This window comes from Panulirus ornatus, chromosome 68, assembly GCF_036320965.1.
Source record: "Panulirus ornatus isolate Po-2019 chromosome 68, ASM3632096v1, whole genome shotgun sequence".
Taxonomy (NCBI): Eukaryota; Metazoa; Arthropoda; class Malacostraca; order Decapoda; family Palinuridae; genus Panulirus; species Panulirus ornatus.
In genome coordinates, this window is record NC_092291.1 from 9,560,020 (window position 1) to 9,578,712 (window position 18,693).

Consider the following 18,693-nt stretch of genomic DNA (forward strand, 5'->3'; position numbering starts at 1 on the left):
AGATACAGTCGCCAGGTTCCGTGAACGCTCCAGTTCCGCCCGCTTCTGCTGGTGCACGACGGCCGTTTCCTGGTCACCTCCAAACGACGACATCTAGGACGGGAAGCGGCTCGTCTTTAACACAACACGACGATGATTCTCCGTCCCCGCATGATGCGACCACAAGACCCGCCCAGATGGTGGTCGACAACCTCACAACCCCGAGCAGGACGGAGCACCTAGTGACAACACCCAGTGCAGACGCCAGCACACATGACGATCCTCTATACTTCATGCCCAAGACTCGACGACCTTTTGTCCGGCCTCCCGTCACTACTCAGGACAAGCGTCGTCGTCCTCCACAGCCTCCTAGGCTGGACGACTACTTGGCTAGTGTCATCACCCTTCTGCAGGACACCCCGCCTGCCCTCGACAGGAGACCACCTGCAGCACAGACCACCGCGGGGGCGTCAACCTCAACCGCCCTCGATACCAAGGCCATCCCAACGCCTGTAGGACACAAGACACGCACCACTCCGTCAGGAGAAAACAGTGCTCCTACACTTTACAGTCACGACCAACGGGAGCCTTCCTTCGACAACTGGACTCCGCATCGGGAACAAATCACGAACAACAGAATATCAGACGTGGCAACGTCGGTTGTCGCATCACAAGCGTTATCCATCACAGAGGGTAACGCTGACTTCAGCGGCCTCATACCTCCCGTTACGACCCCAGCACCACCGGCCACGACCCCAGCACCAGCAGCCACGACCCCAGCACCACCAGCCACGACCCCAGCACCACCACCACAAGCTACACGGTGGAGCCTTATTCACACGTGGTCGCCTCAGGTCTGGTATGACGGTCCCCTGAAGCCGCCGTCCTCTCCTGCAGCAGACCCGCACTTCACGACATCCAGCGTCCAATACTCGTGGGAGTCCATCGCAAACTCGAACAGTCCTACCACGTCCTCACCACCGTTAGCCCAGACGCCCACCTTCTCAGCCAGGCCTCAAGGACACCAGACGATCAGTAGCGTCGCTGCTCCCCCCTGGCATTCAGACCTTAAGGCCAGCGGCATAAACACAACCAGAGGACCCCTTCTTGAGGGTCCTGTTCCTTCCAAACGACATCCCAGCGGAACCAGTCCTACAGCACTCTCCAGTGGCACTTGGCCGTTGACGTCGCACTCAGTTTCCAGTCCGTCTGTACCATACAGGAGCACCTTCCAGTCTGCTGGTACATCCTCGCCTTCGGGAGATCCTCCGGCGACGTCGGACCTCAGCCCCTCCGCCGGCGCATCGCCCACCCCCGTCGACTCCCGAGTGCAGGAGCTACAGTCCCTCCTCATGACCGCCGCTCAGGACGTCCTCCAGCGGAATACATCGGACGTCGAGATTCTGAATTACCTGATCAACATCGTGAAGGTGCAGCCAACGCAACCAAACCAACCAACTAATGTAAACCCTCAGAAGTTCGTCGTCTCCCAACCACGTCCCCACCTGACCCCATCCGTCACTACAGTCACACGCACCGTCACCTGGCTGCCAGGCGACCAAGAGTTCCTCTCCATGAAGCCCCAACATACACAGCTTAAGGCCCAGTCGTCTGCATACGGCAACCTCGTAGCCGTCACCCTGACGAAGGATGTTGACGAGGCGCAGGTCGTGGTCCACAAGACGCCAGCGACAGTCCATACGACATCCTGGCTCACGTCACCCAGCAGCCGACCCCAGGAGGCCGGCGCTGATCTCCAACCCACCATCACCTACCTCCCAGGAGACCCGACCTCTCAGGTCCGCACGACCTTGGACACCCGGGTCTCCTCGGGCAGTGTAGGCATTCTTGAGAGCATGGGTTCGATGCCAGGTCCCGAAAATCTAAGCCAAAGACCATCCGGCAGTCACAATTCTGAGTTCCACGGTACCAATTCTCCCTCGTACATCAACCAGATCACCACGTCAGGTCGCCCAAGTTACCCAGATCCTGACGTGGGGGTTTATTCTGTGTATGGTACTGTCAACACCAGACCATCAGCATCTACGCATCTACCAAGAAGACCCGACATGTATGTAACGTCTACACCTGACGCGTATCTCTCACATCAAACTTTAGCAAATACGCCGCCAGATGCGACGTCGCCCTCACCGGTCACACGGGAAAACATCGAAGGCGTCGATGTTCGCCCGACCAACACATGGGTGAAGGCGTACCCGACACAGTCAGGCTACTGTGCTGACCTCCTCTTGTCCCTCAGCACCGCAGGTAGCACACCAGAGAACGAGCGGGTAGACCCCGGCCTCGAACACCACCAGTCTCCACCACAGAAGACGGTGCTCGACCGTCTCGACACTCAAGAAACAAGTGATGTGAATCTCATAGCAAGCTCCAGCAGGACGACACCGCAAGGCGTGGACTCCGAGATGAGGACACAGGAAAGTGGAATCCACATTCCTTTCCCTTCTTATGGAACTCCTGTTTTAAGGTGGCCACAGGAAGGGCCCTCCACCTCGACTACTTATTCTTCAAAGTACGTCCCAGAGATGAGGCCAGATCTGTATGTGAACATCTTATCTTCACGCAACATCAACACCTACAAACATCCGTCGGATGCTCACGGTACATCCTCGAGAACAATTCCTGAGGAAATCTCCGCGAGCGTCCATCCTCCAGACGCACCTCAACTCGACGTTCAGACTGTGGTCGCTGCACCCGGCTACCCGCACCACTATGTGCTTACGACCTCTACTGTCTCGACCATCAGGCACCGGAGGCCAAGTGCGACACAGACCGCAGGGACGACTAGCGTGGCCAACAAGCCCTTGTGGTCCATCTGGGGCAGCCAGCCCGAGGGCAACCCTGGAAGGGAGGAACTCCAGGAAGCTGGGAATGTAGGATTTACTCTGACGCACGACCCTACCAGCGCCCCTTGGACGACTGTGGTGGGGCTTTCTGTCCCGTTGATAACGAGCTCACCAGTTGAAGCAAGACCTGCGGCCTCACACACCGCACCGTCGTCCTCAGGTCTGTATCACAGTAAATCTGATCCATCCTTGCGGGAGGATGGAAGTAAGGAAGACACACTGTCAACACAGTCCCCTGCTGGACCCATCACAACACCACCAGTCGACGGTCTTAACCACAACGCCTTAAATCCGTCATTACAAGAGCCCGTTCTCCCCTCAGCCTCGACCACAACCATCCCAGCACACCTGCCGGAGGGATGGCGCAAGGAACAACTCCAGGAGGACCTCGCTGCCACAGCCAACACCTCGGTAACACCATCGTCCACCTCAGCTCCATATGACCCTTACCCTGAGTGGTCTAGTGGTACGCTGGACCATACATCAACTACCCCGACACCAGCGACATCGATAGAAACTCCCGAGATCGCAATGGACACCATAGAAAGCTCTATCAACAGTTTAGTCTCAGAGATGACCTTCCTGGACAGTTTGTCCTCCTCACACCCAACATTCAACCAGTCCCTCGTGAGCCGGAACAATCAACTTCGAATGCTCTTACGGCAGCTCATGAGGGCGACTCAAGGAGACCTGAGCCTCAGTCACGTCCTGGCCTTCCTCTCGGCCCAGAACAACACCAGAGACTTTGAGGAAGAGGACGATGGTTTACAATCCTCGGTAACCCAGCCTTCTGTGTCCCTTCCTTATCAGTGGTCCACTAGTGCTGCCCTCTCCTGGCGGCAGACTGAACCCACCTTATTCTTTTCGACTCGAAGACCAACTGAGAGGCCCGGGCTCTTGGCCTGGCCAGTCTGGACTGACGAGGGTGCCGGTGCTATCGTCCGTGCTCCAGACCCGGTCTATATGTCGCACGACGCCTCCGACATGACGTCTGCGACCCAGTTCCAGGCTGATGCGTTTCTCCAGACGAATTACTTCCCCACGAGGCACCCTGCTGCCCCCACCGGAGCCTCTGTAGTCACTGCTACGGAAACTGCGACAGTGACGGTGACAACAACGGCACTTGTGACATCCGAGGACCTCCTCGCCAGTCAGCGCACAAGGGTGCCTCTCCTCCAGCAGTCGCAGCAGCCGACGTTTTACACCACTGGAGAGCCGAACACGCGTCTTACGTCTGTCCGACCTCTGGCACGACCGACGTTCAATCAGAACATCACAGCCTCACATGAGGATGCTCCAGCAGGTTCTCCAGACCTTGAACAGATGCCACACTCTCCCTCGTCAGCGGAAGATGCTGACGATCTAGGAGGGTTCCAGGACGAGGCCCTAGTTGGGCTGGGAGCTGGTGAGTCGTACCTGGCTTCCAGCACTCCCAGCAACGCCCAGGATCCTCGACCAAGTACAGGCGACCTGACCACCTTCTCTATGTTTACCATCCAGCCGGGGTCTGTCAGCGACTACAAGCAGACAGCACTCGCGACAACTCCGACGTATTCCGTCTATCAGTCAAAAGACGAGGGACAGTATGGGTCACTTTCTCACCCTCAGGACGAGGGAGGTCACGAGGCCACAATTGAGGGTCACGTGAAATGGAGCGCGACGCCCCTCAGCCCCGCCACGTCCACAGACCCAGCCTACCCACCAGTGCTGCACGGCGGCGTCAGTAAGTTAGCAACGCAAGTCCTGCAGTTGCAGAAGCTAGTTTTTATGATGATGAACAGCACAATCCATGATGACAAGACCAGTCATGTCCCAGGCCTCACCATGCACAAATTTTCAACCAAGGTGAAATATGGGCCAGCAACAGGCTATTCCACCCAGTCCCCTGGAGCGACAAGCTACCAGCAGGCATCTCGACGAGGCCAGAGGCCAGTCACTGGAAGATCGACATTACAGTTGTACACAACTCCTGTAGTAGGGGGACCCTCGTCGTCAATCGCTGATGCTCCATCGTCCTTCCCTGAGCCACCAGATCAAGTCAGCGTGGACAACACAAGCTCCATCAGTGCCTCCGTGCTGGCAACCACGGAGTCTGACTGGAATGTTGTGACAACGTCACCGTCTCCGGGAGTGATGCACGTTAACCAACCTCCCACGGTTCCTGGGCTCGGCTGGCAGGACCTCGCGACCCCAGGCGGTGGAGACACGGCAATTGTGTCAGCCATCGTGAATCAGATGCACAAGGTGACTGAAGGTCTAGGGATGAGAGATCGAACAGCGACGGCTTTGGGATCGGGGTCAGCCAGGCTTGAGGAGGTGAGGGCGGCAGCCTTGAGTCTCCTGGCTGAGGCTCTTCACACACTCAGACAAAGATATGGTTGGACAGGGGAAGAGGCGATCGATCCTCTTCAAGACGTGGAAAAAATGCAAGACCTTCTGACACCGTTTATAGAACCCGACCCTCAACCCGTAGTTCCGCTTGGATCCTCTACTTTGCCGAGGAACAACAGTGAGGAAACTGTGAGTGTCGACGATGAAACAGGAAACCAGATCCTCGTCACTAGCATGAAAAACCTGATCTCGACTGCTAGTTTATCCCCGTCAGCAACTGAGGCCACGCCACTCGTCCCCACCACACCCTCGGTGGCGTCGGCCACTGGGACGTTTCTGACACCAACACCACTACTTACCACCAACACCACGTCAGAGCCTCGCCAGACACCTATCGAACAGACTACTGAGCATCCATTCCCAACACCGGTGGTAACTGTGCCTCAGCCTTCATCTGGAGGACCATCTCGGCCTCCACACCTGCCATCCTTCATGAATCGGCCACCATCTGTTGTATCCACCACCACGGCGCTAGCAAGTCGTAGACCTGGGCCAATCAATATTTACGATGTCCTGCGGCCATATCCTAAGCCAGGCGGAGCCACCAGCGCCCCTGGCGGCTCACCGTCTCCCTCCAACATACGGCCTCCACTAGTCGGTTCAGACTCATCAGAGGACCTGGTGTTAGCACCCGCTGAAGTGCCTGCTGGTGGTTCACGACCATTTTACCCAGGATACCCTCCTTCTGCCGTCAATGGAGGCCGTGTTCCCGGTAACAGTAGTCCGCCATACCCAGGAGAAGCTTATCCCTGGAGCAATATATTAGGGCGGCCAGCCTGGGGTACTGCAAGGCCTGTAGTACCGATGGAACCTCCTCCGCTCAGCGATCCAGCGCTGACGTCCTACCCACCAAGGGGTAACATCCAGACCGCCAGGTATCCTGCACCACCCACCGCCTACCCAGGTACCCTATCACTACCAACCAGGAGTTACTCCAGCGAGCCTCCCGCCGCCAACATGTACCCTCAGTACACCGGCTTTCACAGGCCAGGACTCCGATACCCAAGTCATCAGCCAGGGCGCTGGGGGCCCGGGTATCCGACGACACCCATCGGCGCAATTCTCGGGGACTCTGAGAACTCAAGGCCGTCGTCAGGAGCAGCTCCCGGGTCCGACAAGCCAGGCGAGAGGCGTCCAGCGACGTCGGCGGCACCAGTTCGATCACCCGCGTCGCACACCCCCGGTCTGGCTGGAGCCACCCAACCCAACACAGGAGGTGAGACGTATATCTTAGTACCCCCACCACGCCTCACATGATGCTTCTACATTAACAGATAGGAGGTGATAGCGGCCATTCTACACAGACTATAGTAATCCCTTACCTCTCAGCTTCCTTGTACGTCAAATTATTTCCCAGATTCACACACACACACACACACACACACACACACACACACACACACACCTGCTCCCTCCGAGCTTACAATTATTTGCCTATGGACTCGTAAGTCTTGCTGGCTGATAGGTTCTCTCAAGTCACCCTACCACTCAACAGGTTTTCTGTGGTCTATTGAATGTGGTGTACCTTACAGTGTACCAGGGTAGCATGGTGGTGTTTCACCTGTATCTTACGTGTACCTTACAGTGTACCGGTGTGACATGGTGGGCAGTGCCAGGATCAGCAACTTCCTCAGCCCTTCCTACCCCGCGCCGGACCGCGGGAGCAGCGGCAGGTGCGTCTTCCGTCTGCTGGTTCCTGACCCCACCGTCTGCCAGGTGAGTCCCTCCCTCTGTCGTCATTTCGTGTACACGTGTCGTCGTCCCCTGAGCCATCCGTTCCTCAATGACGCAGAATTGTAGATTCCCATCACCTTATAGTCTACCTTCACCCATCTTCTTCTTCTATTCACGGATCTATGTCCTTCACCCGTCATCTTCGTCTATTCACAGATCTATGTCCTTCACCCGTCATCTTCGTCTATTCACGGATCTATGTCCACTGATCTCTTGATCCATCTTAGCTACCGGGCCAGTACGGTCATGTAAGCTCAGGACAAATAATGAGGGGGTCTGGTCGACTGATCTTCTCCGCAGTGAAGTCTTAAAAGGCTCGGAAGACAGACCTCGACCTGACTGTATAAAGGCAGTCGTGCTGAGGATAATGTGTGGGGTTGATCGAAGGAGACGAGGGAGGAGAAAGAGAAGGAGGAGATGACTGATGGAGAAGAGAGAGAGAGAGAGAGAGAGAGAGAGAGAGAGAGAGAGAGAGAGAGAGAGAGAGAGAGAGAGAGAGAGAGAGAGAGAAGAAAAGGGAGAGTCAGCAGCTACCCGGCGGGTCCAGCGTCGTGAGGTTGAGGCAGGGGACCAGTAGTGAGGGAGATCGTGGGGGAAGAAAAAAGAGAAAGAAAGGCAAGACGAGTCAAGGTTGGGAAAAGAAAAAAGACTGTCCAAGGAGAGGGACGACGCCATTCTATCCCATCCCATGCCATCCCAAGACCCATCCCGTCCCCCTACACTTCCCATGAACTATACCAACTTTGGCAATATTTCCCCCAGCTCATTAGGTCCAGTCGTCCATCACCACTAAAGGGCTTAACGACCTTGTAACGAGGGAACGAGGCCGGGGAAGGGAGAGGTGGTGGAGGAGTCCTGCTGACAATGTCTGGATGGCTAGCTTGAGTATCATCACAGCGGGAGTTATGGAATCTGAAACCCTTATCATTCCCCCTCTTTTGTTTTCTGAAGGTCATCGGATTCGTAAAGGAGAATTATATGAATCATGAAATATAAACACATTAGAAATATACAACACGTGCACTTCTCGGATGGAGAACAGAAGGATATTCGATCAATCGATGTCTTTCAACCTTTAGTACAATTCCTCTATAGCTTTTCCTCAAACGGCCATAGAGGGAAATAATATGTTTCATCAATAAGCATGTCACTAACTCCCTCACTTTCACGTCTCGTATCTCACAGAGCAACGCAGAGCGTGCGTGACCCCCGAATGTGGACCAAGTACTGTTGTCAGAAAGGATTTAATGTTACACAAAAGAGGTTCATCTGTGACTCGATGCCATTCAGGTAGAATGTGGGGGGATGGTGAAGGGAGGAGGAGGAGGAGGAGAATATTAGAAATATTACGTAGATAAGGTAAGGTGAAACTTTAAAGGCAAAGATGGGGACCTTTCTGGGTCGGGGACCAGCTGTGACCTTATACGTCATCAACTGTGATAACCTCACCCCAAGCCAGTGTGACCCAGGCTGTGGTATCTACGAGAGCAACGCGGGATTACGAGAGTAACGGAGCCTTACCAAAGTAACGTGGGATGACGAGACTAACGGAGCCTCACCAAAGTAACGTGGGATTACGAAAGTAACGGAGTCTTACCAACAAAAAAGTTTCTTATAAAAGTGATATAACTTATAAAAGTAGCCAGCTCCTAAAGTTACAAAAAACAGAGGAAAAAAGTGACATACATATGATATCTCTACTGGACAGATACCTCTACTTATAACAGAGGCGTCTACTTACGACAGATACTTCTACTTACACATGACAGATACTTCTACTTACATATGACAGATACTTCTACTTACACATGACAGATACTTCTACTTACATATGACAGGTATTTCTACTTATATATGACAGATACTTCTTACATATGACAGATACTTCTACTTACATATGACAGGTACTTCTACTTACATATTACAGGTACTTCTACTTACATATGACAGATACTTCTACTTTCAAAATGACAGGTATTCTACTTACCCTATTACAGGTACTTCTACTTAAAATATGACAGATACTTTTTACTTACATATTACGGTACTTCTACTTAATATTTCAAGGGGCTTCTCTTTAAAAAATTTTGGGGCTTCCAATTAATTTGAAATATTTTTAAATGAAGGGGGGTTCATTCTATGCAGGAACCTTTTCTTAAAAGGGCGGACCTACTTAAAAATGACGGGAATTTTTTACTATGACGGGTTTTCCCTTTTGACGGGGAAATTTCTTTTTTGGGCTTCTTACTTAAAAAAACCCGATTTTATTTTTTTTTTTTTTTGGATTTTTAAAATTTCCTTCTTCCCTTCTATTAAGGGTTTTTTTTTTATTAAAAGGGATTTCTTCTTTGGGTTTTAATTCCCCTATTTTGGGCTTTTTAAAATTCCCCGGGCTTTTATTTTTTTATTTGGGCTTTTTAAAATCCCCGTTCTTTTTTTTACCTATTTGGTTTTTCTTTTCATATCCCTATTTGTTCTTTTTATATCCCTTAAAATTTGGTTCTTTTTTACCCCCTTTTGGGCTTTTTTATAATCCCTTAAAATTTGGTTCTTTTTAAAATAATATTTATTAAAATTTGGGCTTCTTTACCCCTTCCCGGGTTTTTAATTTTTGAAGATTTCATTTCGTTTTCCTTTTTGCGGGATTTATTCAATTTCGGGACTTCACAAATGCATTTTCTTCCTTTTAAGGGATTTTATTCATTAAGGGGATTTATTCATATTTCGGTTTTTCCTTCCCCTATCAAAACCCTTTATTTCCCATTTATCATCCTTATCTTAAAGTAATCATATCTTTATCATTTTGACGTCAAGGGACCTAATGCGTATCATCCTGGGTCATTATCATCATTTCCCTTAACATCGTACTCATCTTGCCCTGTTATCATACATATGGTACCATCCTCACATAACACTGTCTTCCCCACTGACTCTGTAATCCTTAATGGCATTCTCCATCATCCATAACCTTACATGTATAAAGTTATGTATCATCCTATCATACCCCACCCCCAGTGCCTCATGAGCAATCTACCACGCACATATCATCCCAGTATACTAGGTATAACCTAACCTTATCGAGGGCTTCCTCCCGCCCACCTGGGGCTACAGGTGAGGGTGGACTTCGTGAACTCGGCCATGCTTCTGCCGGTGGATGGGAGGTGTCGGGACCAGCGACTCCACGTCACGGGCGCCGTCCGCAGCCCGTCCTCCGTCAGCGACTTCTGCGGCAGGAACGCCGACCAACACTGTGAGTTGCGAGGGAGCTGGCGACGAGAGGAGAAAGAAAACGGAGTTGCTTGGGGGAAGAAGAAATAGGATAGAAATGGGAAAGGAGATAAAAAATGGGGAACAAGGAATGGAATGGGTATACTAGGGAAGAAAATAGGCATTTGTGGAAATTATGGAAAGTGGCAGGAGAAAATGGGGGACGAATTCAGAAAAATTAGGAGAAAACAGTAAAAATAAGGCTATTTCGGGAAAAAGAAAGAATATATATATATATATATATATATATATATATATATATATATATATATATATATATATATATATATATATATATATAAAGTGGATAAGGAAGGGAAAGATCAGTACAGGAAGAAGCAATCTGATATATTTTACATCATATAACAAAATATTAGAAGCATTATATTATGTTCCATCCAGATTTCGAAACAAAAACATTTGGAACATGAAATACCCTGAGCTAGTATAATATATAACCTGCATTTTTTCTTTTTATTTGGCTATTTTTCTTCAGAATTTAAATATTTCTTGACATACTCGTTTCTCTCCCTGTATATATCCCGTACCTGCCTCCCTTACGCCCAGTCTACGTGGAGATGGTGGACGCCGCGCAGGTCGCGGGCGAGACGCGGTGGCTGGACTTCGTGGTCACCACCAGCACCTCCAGCAGACGCCTTTATCGCTACGGTCTCTGGATCACCCAACTCAGGTGCACCCCGTCCGAACCCCTCCTGGGTAAGGAGAGAACGAGGTAATCTGTATATTATCACCAGTTCGTACACAACAGGAAGGGAGGAGCACCGCACATCATGGTTATCATGGGAATCCACAGGTGATATATACGTGTGTCATGCACCGCACCTCAGAAACACACGACCCTTTCATCTAACTAAGGAAGGAATGTGTGTGTGTGTGTGTGTGTGTGTGTGTGTGTGTGTGTGTGTGTGGCTGAAAACCCAGGAAACAGACCATGGATGGTGAGACACACGCTTAACCTTATTTCTCCAATTGCTACTGACGCTGTGATGGTGTCTGGTAAGTTAAGATGTTCCGACTGGAGGCGGAAGTTATAACATCTACTGAGGGAAAAATTGGTTAAGGGGATTTGAGAGTGCACGTGAAGAGAAAAGAATCGTGAATGAGGTTCAGATACTGTCTAACGTTTGTAAACTCAAAGGAATTACTTTTCCTCCTTGCATGTTTAACCCATCTATAAGTACTTCTTTGTTTTTTTTAAGCTTTGTAGTATTTCCTGGGCATGTTAGTATACATGGTAAGTTTCCATAGCGTCAGCTGGTGTCATGGATAACAAACAGTCTGGTCCTCTCTCTCTCCATGTCAACGTCAGCGCCCCGCGGCTGCCTCCAGTACTTCCTGGGTTCGTCCGGGGTCATCAAGAGCTACAACTACGAGGGCCAGCAGTACCTCAGCCACCAGGACTACCGCATCTGCGTGAGGGTGGCTCCCCGGGCCTGCGCCATCACCTTCTCCGCCAAGGACGGCGAGTTTTCCCTCCAGAAGGCCGGCCCCATCGACGTCTCCTCCGTCAGGTGGGTCCTCGTGACTAGACTGTGTTCTGTTTTCATTATACTTCGTCAAGGACTCTATATTCTTCGGGACTTTTTTTTTTCCGCTCGTCTCTATACTCCCTCGACCCGTAATCTCCCTCCCTCTCACATTTTCTATGGCCCCTGTATGGGCTCCCTATAAGATCTCTTCCTTACTCCGTATTCCTACTCCATCCTGTGGCTGCTCCTAGTGACACTCCACTCATATCCGGTACTACCCAACCTCACCCAGTCTAACCTAACGTATCGTATCCTACCTTTGCCAACCCACCATAATAAATAACATACAAGACAATGGGCATTACAAAACTGACATTGCGCAGAAAGAAAGCAGACGCAGCGGTATAAACTCATCCAATCATCGTAAAACCTTTCCTCGGAATGAACGGCTGGTTGTCAACACTTCACCGATGGTCGTCTCCTGACCAATGAGCGTTCAGTCATCAACAAGAGGCTGTGTCATTGGATACCTCAGCTTTTGTATTAATCATCCGCTGATGAATCGGCACTGCGTATTAACATGCTGAAGGTACCAAAGAGACCAAAGGGGTACTAGAGAGACACTGGGGGTACCAGAGAGACCTAAGGGGGTCTAGAGAGTCCTAAGGGGGTCTAGATAGTCCTATGAAGGTCTAGAGCTCTAGGGGGTCCAGAGAGTCCTAGGGGGTCCAGAGAGTCCTAGGGGGTCCAGAGAGTCCTAGGGGGGTCCAGAGAGTCCTAGGGGGTCCAGAGAGTCCTAGGGGGTCCAGAGAGTCCTAGGGGGTCCAGAGAGTCCTAGGGGGTCCAGAGAGTCCTAGGGGGTCCAGAGAGTCCTAGGGGGTCCAGAGAGTCCTAGGGGGTCCAGAGAGTCCTAGGGGGTCCAGAGAGTCCTAGGGGGTCCAGAGAGTCCTAGGGGGTCCAGAGAGTCCTAGGGGGTCCAGAGAGTCCTAGGGGGTCCAGAGAGTCCTAGGGGGTCCAGAGAGTCCTAGGGGGTCCAGAGAGTCCTAGGGGGTCCAGAGAGTCCTAGGGGGTCCAGAGAGTCCTAGGGGGTCCAGAGAGTCCTAGGGGGTCCAGAGAGTCCTAGGGGGTCCAGAGAGTCCTAGGGGGTCCAGAGAGTCCTAGGGGGTCCAGAGAGTCCTAGGGGGTCCAGAGAGTCCTAGGGGGTCCAGAGAGTCCTAGGGGGTCCAGAGAGTCCTAGGGGGTCCAGAGAGTCCTAGGGGGTCCAGAGAGTCCTAGGGGGTCCAGAGAGTCCTAGGGGGTCCAGAGAGTCCTAGGGGGTCCAGAGAGTCCTAGGGGGTCCAGAGAGTCCTAGGGGGTCCAGAGAGTCCTAGGGGGTCCAGAGAGTCCTAGGGGGTCCAGAGAGTCCTAGGGGGTCCAGAGAGTCCTAGGGGGTCCAGAGAGTCCTAGGGGGTCCAGAGAGTCCTAGGGGGTCCAGAGAGTCCTAGGGGGTCCAGAGAGTCCTAGGGGGTCCAGAGAGTCCTAGGGGGTCCAGAGAGTCCTAGGGGGTCCAGAGAGTCCTAGGGGGTCCAGAGAGTCCTAGGGGGTCCAGAGAGTCCTAGGGGGTCCAGAGAGTCCTAGGGGGTCCAGAGAGTCCTAGGGGGTCCAGAGAGTCCTAGGGGGTCCAGAGAGTCCTAGGGGGTCCAGAGAGTCCTAGGGGGTCCAGAGAGTCCTAGGGGGTCCAGAGAGTCCTAGGGGGTCCAGAGAGTCCTAGGGGGTCCAGAGAGTCCTAGGGGGTCCAGAGAGTCCTAGGGGGTCCAGAGAGTCCTAGGGGGTCCAGAGAGTCCTAGGGGGTCCAGAGAGTCCTAGGGGGTCCAGAGAGTCCTAGGGGGTCCAGAGAGTCCTAGGGGGTCCAGAGAGTCCTAGGGGGTCCAGAGAGTCCTAGGGGGTCCAGAGAGTCCTAGGGGGTCCAGAGAGTCCTAGGGGGTCCAGAGAGTCCTAGGGGGTCCAGAGAGTCCTAGGGGGTCCAGAGAGTCCTAGGGGGTCCAGAGAGTCCTAGGGGGTCCAGAGAGTCCTAGGGGGTCCAGAGAGTCCTAGGGGGTCCAGAGAGTCCTAGGGGGTCCAGAGAGTCCTAGGGGGTCCAGAGAGTCCTAGGGGGTCCAGAGAGTCCTAGGGGGTCCAGAGAGTCCTAGGGGGTCCAGAGAGTCCTAGGGGGTCCAGAGAGTCCTAGGGGGTCCAGAGAGTCCTAGGGGGTCCAGAGAGTCCTAGGGGGTCCAGAGAGTCCTAGGGGGTCCAGAGAGTCCTAGGGGGTCCAGAGAGTCCTAGGGGGTCCAGAGAGTCCTAGGGGGTCCAGAGAGTCCTAGGGGGTCCAGAGAGTCCTAGGGGGTCCAGAGAGTCCTAGGGGGTCCAGAGAGTCCTAGGGGGTCCAGAGAGTCCTAGGGGGTCCAGAGAGTCCTAGGGGGTCCAGAGAGTCCTAGGGGGTCCAGAGAGTCCTAGGGGGTCCAGAGAGTCCTAGGGGGTCCAGAGAGTCCTAGGGGGTCCAGAGAGTCCTAGGGGGTCCAGAGAGTCCTAGGGGGTCCAGAGAGTCCTAGGGGGTCCAGAGAGTCCTAGGGGGTCCAGAGAGTCCTAGGGGGTCCAGAGAGTCCTAGGGGGTCCAGAGAGTCCTAGGGGGTCCAGAGAGTCCTAGGGGGTCCAGAGAGTCCTAGGGGGTCCAGAGAGTCCTAGGGGGAGTCCTAGGGGGTCCAGAGAGTCCTAGTGGGTCCAAGGAGTCCTAGGGGGGTCCAGAGAGTCCTAGGGGGTCCAGAGAGTCCTAGGAGGTGTCCAGAAAGAGCATTAGGAGAGAACAAAAGATATTCTCAAACATCCACACGGAGCAGAAACTTATGCATGTGTGGGCCAACTTTCGGAGTCTTGGAAAAAAAAATTTTTGTCCATCGTAATTTATGTGTTTCCCAGGAAGTGAGGCAGGTACTCTCCTGCCGGAGGCTATTCCTGCCTGTAGAGGGTGGCAGCGAGGTGCTACTTACAGGTGAGTTAGAGGTCGTTACAGTTGTGAGATGCTGCTCTGCTGGTCGCCCCAGGTGATGACAGGTGACAGTAAGTGTTTGTTTAAGTGGTTTCAGGATTTTGCAAGTAGTTACGAGGGGTCGTTACGGTTGGGTTCAGGTCGTCACCGGTGGATTGTGGTCGTTAAAGACGTGACGACAGGCGTTTATGGATCATTAACCATCGTTACAACTTGCTGTACAAGAAAAAAAGTACAGGTAGTTACTGTTACGAGTAGTTACAGGTAGTTAGTGTTACGAGTAGTTACAGGTCATCGCTACGGGTCTCTTGAGATTATATCATATCGCCAGAGGCAGTTACAGGTCACTGGAAGACAGGACATACCTGCTAGTGCTCAGCAGGATGCAGGTTCGAAACCTCGAACCCCTGTTCTGTCATTCCTGAAGAGAGTACCAAGCACACAGGGTCTATCCTGGCTGCGACACATTCTGTATTCAAGAGTATATATCTTTTTCTTTTTCCTCGGGACGAGTTTTATCGCTTCAGCAACTACAGCATCGGTAGCTGCCACAACAGCAGGAGAACAGCTCGAACCACAGCTGTAGCAGGAGCGAGGGGGAGGAGCAGGGTCGGTAGGAGCGGGATTGACGAAACGTCTAATGACTCCAGCTCAAGGATGCTTCAAATGTCGAGCTGAGGGAGGCGGCCAGCGGGAGCAGCAGACCCGTCCCTACTACTTCACCCAGAGACGAGGCAAGACCTCCATTGCTTCGCCCACAGACGAGGCAAGACCTCCACTGCTTCACCCACAGACGAGGGGAGATATGACGTTGCCGGGGAGGGAGTGAGGGGAAAACCTGCTACCAGAGACAGGGGAGCGGGCGGGAGGAGCTCCAGTCGGACATAAGACCGGCTCCTCACTGGCACACACGCAGGATACATACTGCCACATCTCACGTCAGAGACGACAGGCTTCGAATACCTCGCCCACGAGATCAGCGTCGGTTCTTGGGATGAGACAAGAGGTTTGTGCGAGTCCGGCACGCGAGACGAGACATACAGACGTCATTAAAGAGACACAGGTAACGGAGGAAGTCAAGATATTCTGCCGCGTCTGGTGGTACGAGAGGACCCGCTCACTGGCACTACAGGGACCGAGAGCGAGGGCCCAAGTGCCACTAACATACAGTCCTTTAATGGCACTCCTGATTAGCGCCAGTCGGACCAGAGCTCCGCGCCGTAAGCACCCCCTCCCTCTGTATATTCCATAAGTGATCAGGAACCTGTGCCACTGGCCTGACTGAGCGGGAGGAGGGCGTGACCGAACGCTGCAGAGGACCAGGTCGCCTGAGTGGTCCCCATGTGCTGTAACGCTGATGACGAGACGTTACCGCCTATGGCGCCCCCTGACCCATACACACTGCACCAGCCTGTCTCTGTCTACATTACCCGGACAACAAATATTACGACGGTGGATATCATCATCATCCAAATCATCCAATTAATAAAGTCTTTCCTGATGATGAAGGGCTGATTCGCCCTGCAAGTTGAGCCACGGGATAATAACAAGGAGTTAGTACTTCGTTGTTTTCATCGTCTGTACGAGGCTCTTGGAGGCGGTCTGGCCATGTCGGCCTCATGAATGTATATTGCCAGTGTCTCCTCCTCCTCCTCCTCCCTTCAAATATCATCTGAATATTTCGTTCCGGTTGGAGTCGTCCCTCCCTCATGATTTTCAAATGTATCAGATTTCTCATTCTTCTCTACATTTCTTCTTTTCTTTCTTATATGTAAGGCAGTATTCAAATGGCCATCATACTCTTTAGTTTAACCTCTCATATATATATATATATATATATATATATATATATATATATATATATATATATATATATATATATATATACGGCTGTTGCCTTCTCTACAGCTGTAGCAGGTGAAGGGATTCTTAAACGAACCAATTAACTTTTATGTATTTAACAGCAAGGCGTCGCGTTCTCACATCACGCTGTCGACAACAGTACGTCTCGCGTACTGATTAATCGTTCGTAAGTTAAGTACAGTGTTGCCTGTCCAGGTGTGTGTGTGTGTGTGTGTGTGTGTGTGTGTGTGTGTGTGTGTGTGTGTGTGTGTGTGTGTGTTGTGGGGTACACTGTGACCTGACGCGTTGGTTATTCAAGAATCTTGGCTTTGCATCATCATTACCCGCCTGACACATCCCCCTCGCTGACCTCCTCCACGCACCAGCACTACACACCTCACCAAACACACACCCGCCACTCAGATGTAGAGGGAGGGGACCTCCACGCACCAGCACTACACACCTCAACACAGACACACTCGTCAGTCAGGTGTAGAAGGAGGGGTGAACCCGCTGCATCCACCTCAAGTGATGACCGCCCCCCACCCGAACGCCCTTTGGTGTAGTTGCCCCATTAAGTAAGACGTGTGATATTCCTGTTTGGCTGATGATTAAAGCTATCAAATACTCGAGGTCTTGGGTTCGACGCCCACCGCAGGTCTCGACTTCGACCACACATCCTCAGCGTAGGTGTGAGGGAGACTTGGATATACCTCTTCCTTGGCCAACAAGACCATCTTCGGTCATTCAACACAGCTCGTCCTCCATTCTAAACACGTCTTTCAAAACTAATGCTGGAGTCCGCTCCAGCCACAACAACCTCCTCCCTCCCGCCCTCTCTGGGGAAGAAGAAAATAGGAAGGTCTATTCCACGCAATTGGCCTTTCATGCTCCGTTGAGAGGCCATCTTTCGGACACGACATTGGAGTCATTCAACACAGGACGTGAAGAGAAACATTCTCTCGTGAAGTGACCAAGTACCAGGCGACTGTAATAGAATATAATTTCACCTTCCTCACCATCGTCTGCAAGTTGTGGTATAATTAGGGTCTACCCTCCATCATGATTTATGGCTCTTTCATAATTCTTCCCCCATTTTTTTTTTCTTTTTTAGTGTCTGTGGTTAGGCTCCTTATGTATTCAAGCTTAGCCAGGAACATCTCATCCTCCTCGGGGCCAAATTCGCTTCCTTCCTCCACCCGGAATGCCAAGTCCCACGTCTCCAGAAGCGGCCAGGTTTATCACCGGACACGACACTCTAGCCTCGTCTCCTGCTGTTGTTTATAACGGCCGGGAGCTGCCAATTTTTTCTGGCCGCTTCAATTTCACGGGAGAGGGGGAGGGGGAGGCGGAGGGAAGTGGGCTTGATTACATAGGGGGTGAGGGAAGGAGGAGTGTGGACGCATCTCGCAGGACACACTGGGTCGGAACCCAAGGTAGCTTTGAGAAGACTCGTCCCCTCACTCACTCACCCCACGTCAGTCCTCACTCACCCCACGCCAGTCCTCACTCACCCCACGCCAGTCCTCACTCACCCCACGCAAGTCCTCACTCGCCCAACGCCAGTCCTCACTCACCCCACGCCAGTCCTCACTCACCCCACGCCAGTCCTCACTCACCCCACGCAAGTCCTCACTCGCCCAACGCCAGTCCTCACTCACCCCACGCCAGTCCTCACTCACCCCACGCCAGTCCTCACTCACCCCACGCCAGTCCTCACTCACCCCACGCCAGTCCTCACTCACCCCACGCCAGTCCTCACTCACCCCACGCAAGTCCTCACTCGCCCAACGCCAGTCCTCACTCACCCCACGCAAGTCCTCACTCACCCCACGCCAGTCCTCACTCACCCCACGCCAGTCCTCACTCATCCCACGCCAGTCCTCACTCACCCCACGCCAGTCCTCCCTCACCGCCCACTAGGCCCTCCGGTCCGTCCACACATCATCAGCGGGAGCGGATGATGATGACCCACAGATGAGCTGGTTGAGCAGATTTAGCGTCACATTACGGTGCGTGGCGAGACTCTACCATGGTGGCGGCGGGTCGGTTAAGGGAGGAGGAGGAGGAGGAGGCGGAGGAGGAGGAGATGAAAGTCTTGTCGGGGAAGAAAAGAAAAAAA

General features: G+C 52.6%; 1 long non-coding RNA gene across 2 annotated transcripts in view; it reads right to left on the reverse strand.

The window, feature by feature from the left end:
* Positions 1 to 10,050: 10,050 nt before the first annotated feature.
* The window catches only part of LOC139747390 (uncharacterized), a 114,401-nt gene continuing 105,758 nt past the window's right edge, over positions 10,051 to 18,693 (reverse strand). For both annotated transcript variants that reach the window (XR_011712385.1, XR_011712386.1), the window contains exons 2-3: positions 10,787 to 10,951; positions 10,051 to 10,237 (exon numbers count right to left, since the gene is read on the reverse strand). This is a non-coding gene — a long non-coding RNA (uncharacterized lncRNA). The remainder of the gene's footprint in view (positions 10,238 to 10,786; positions 10,952 to 18,693) is intronic.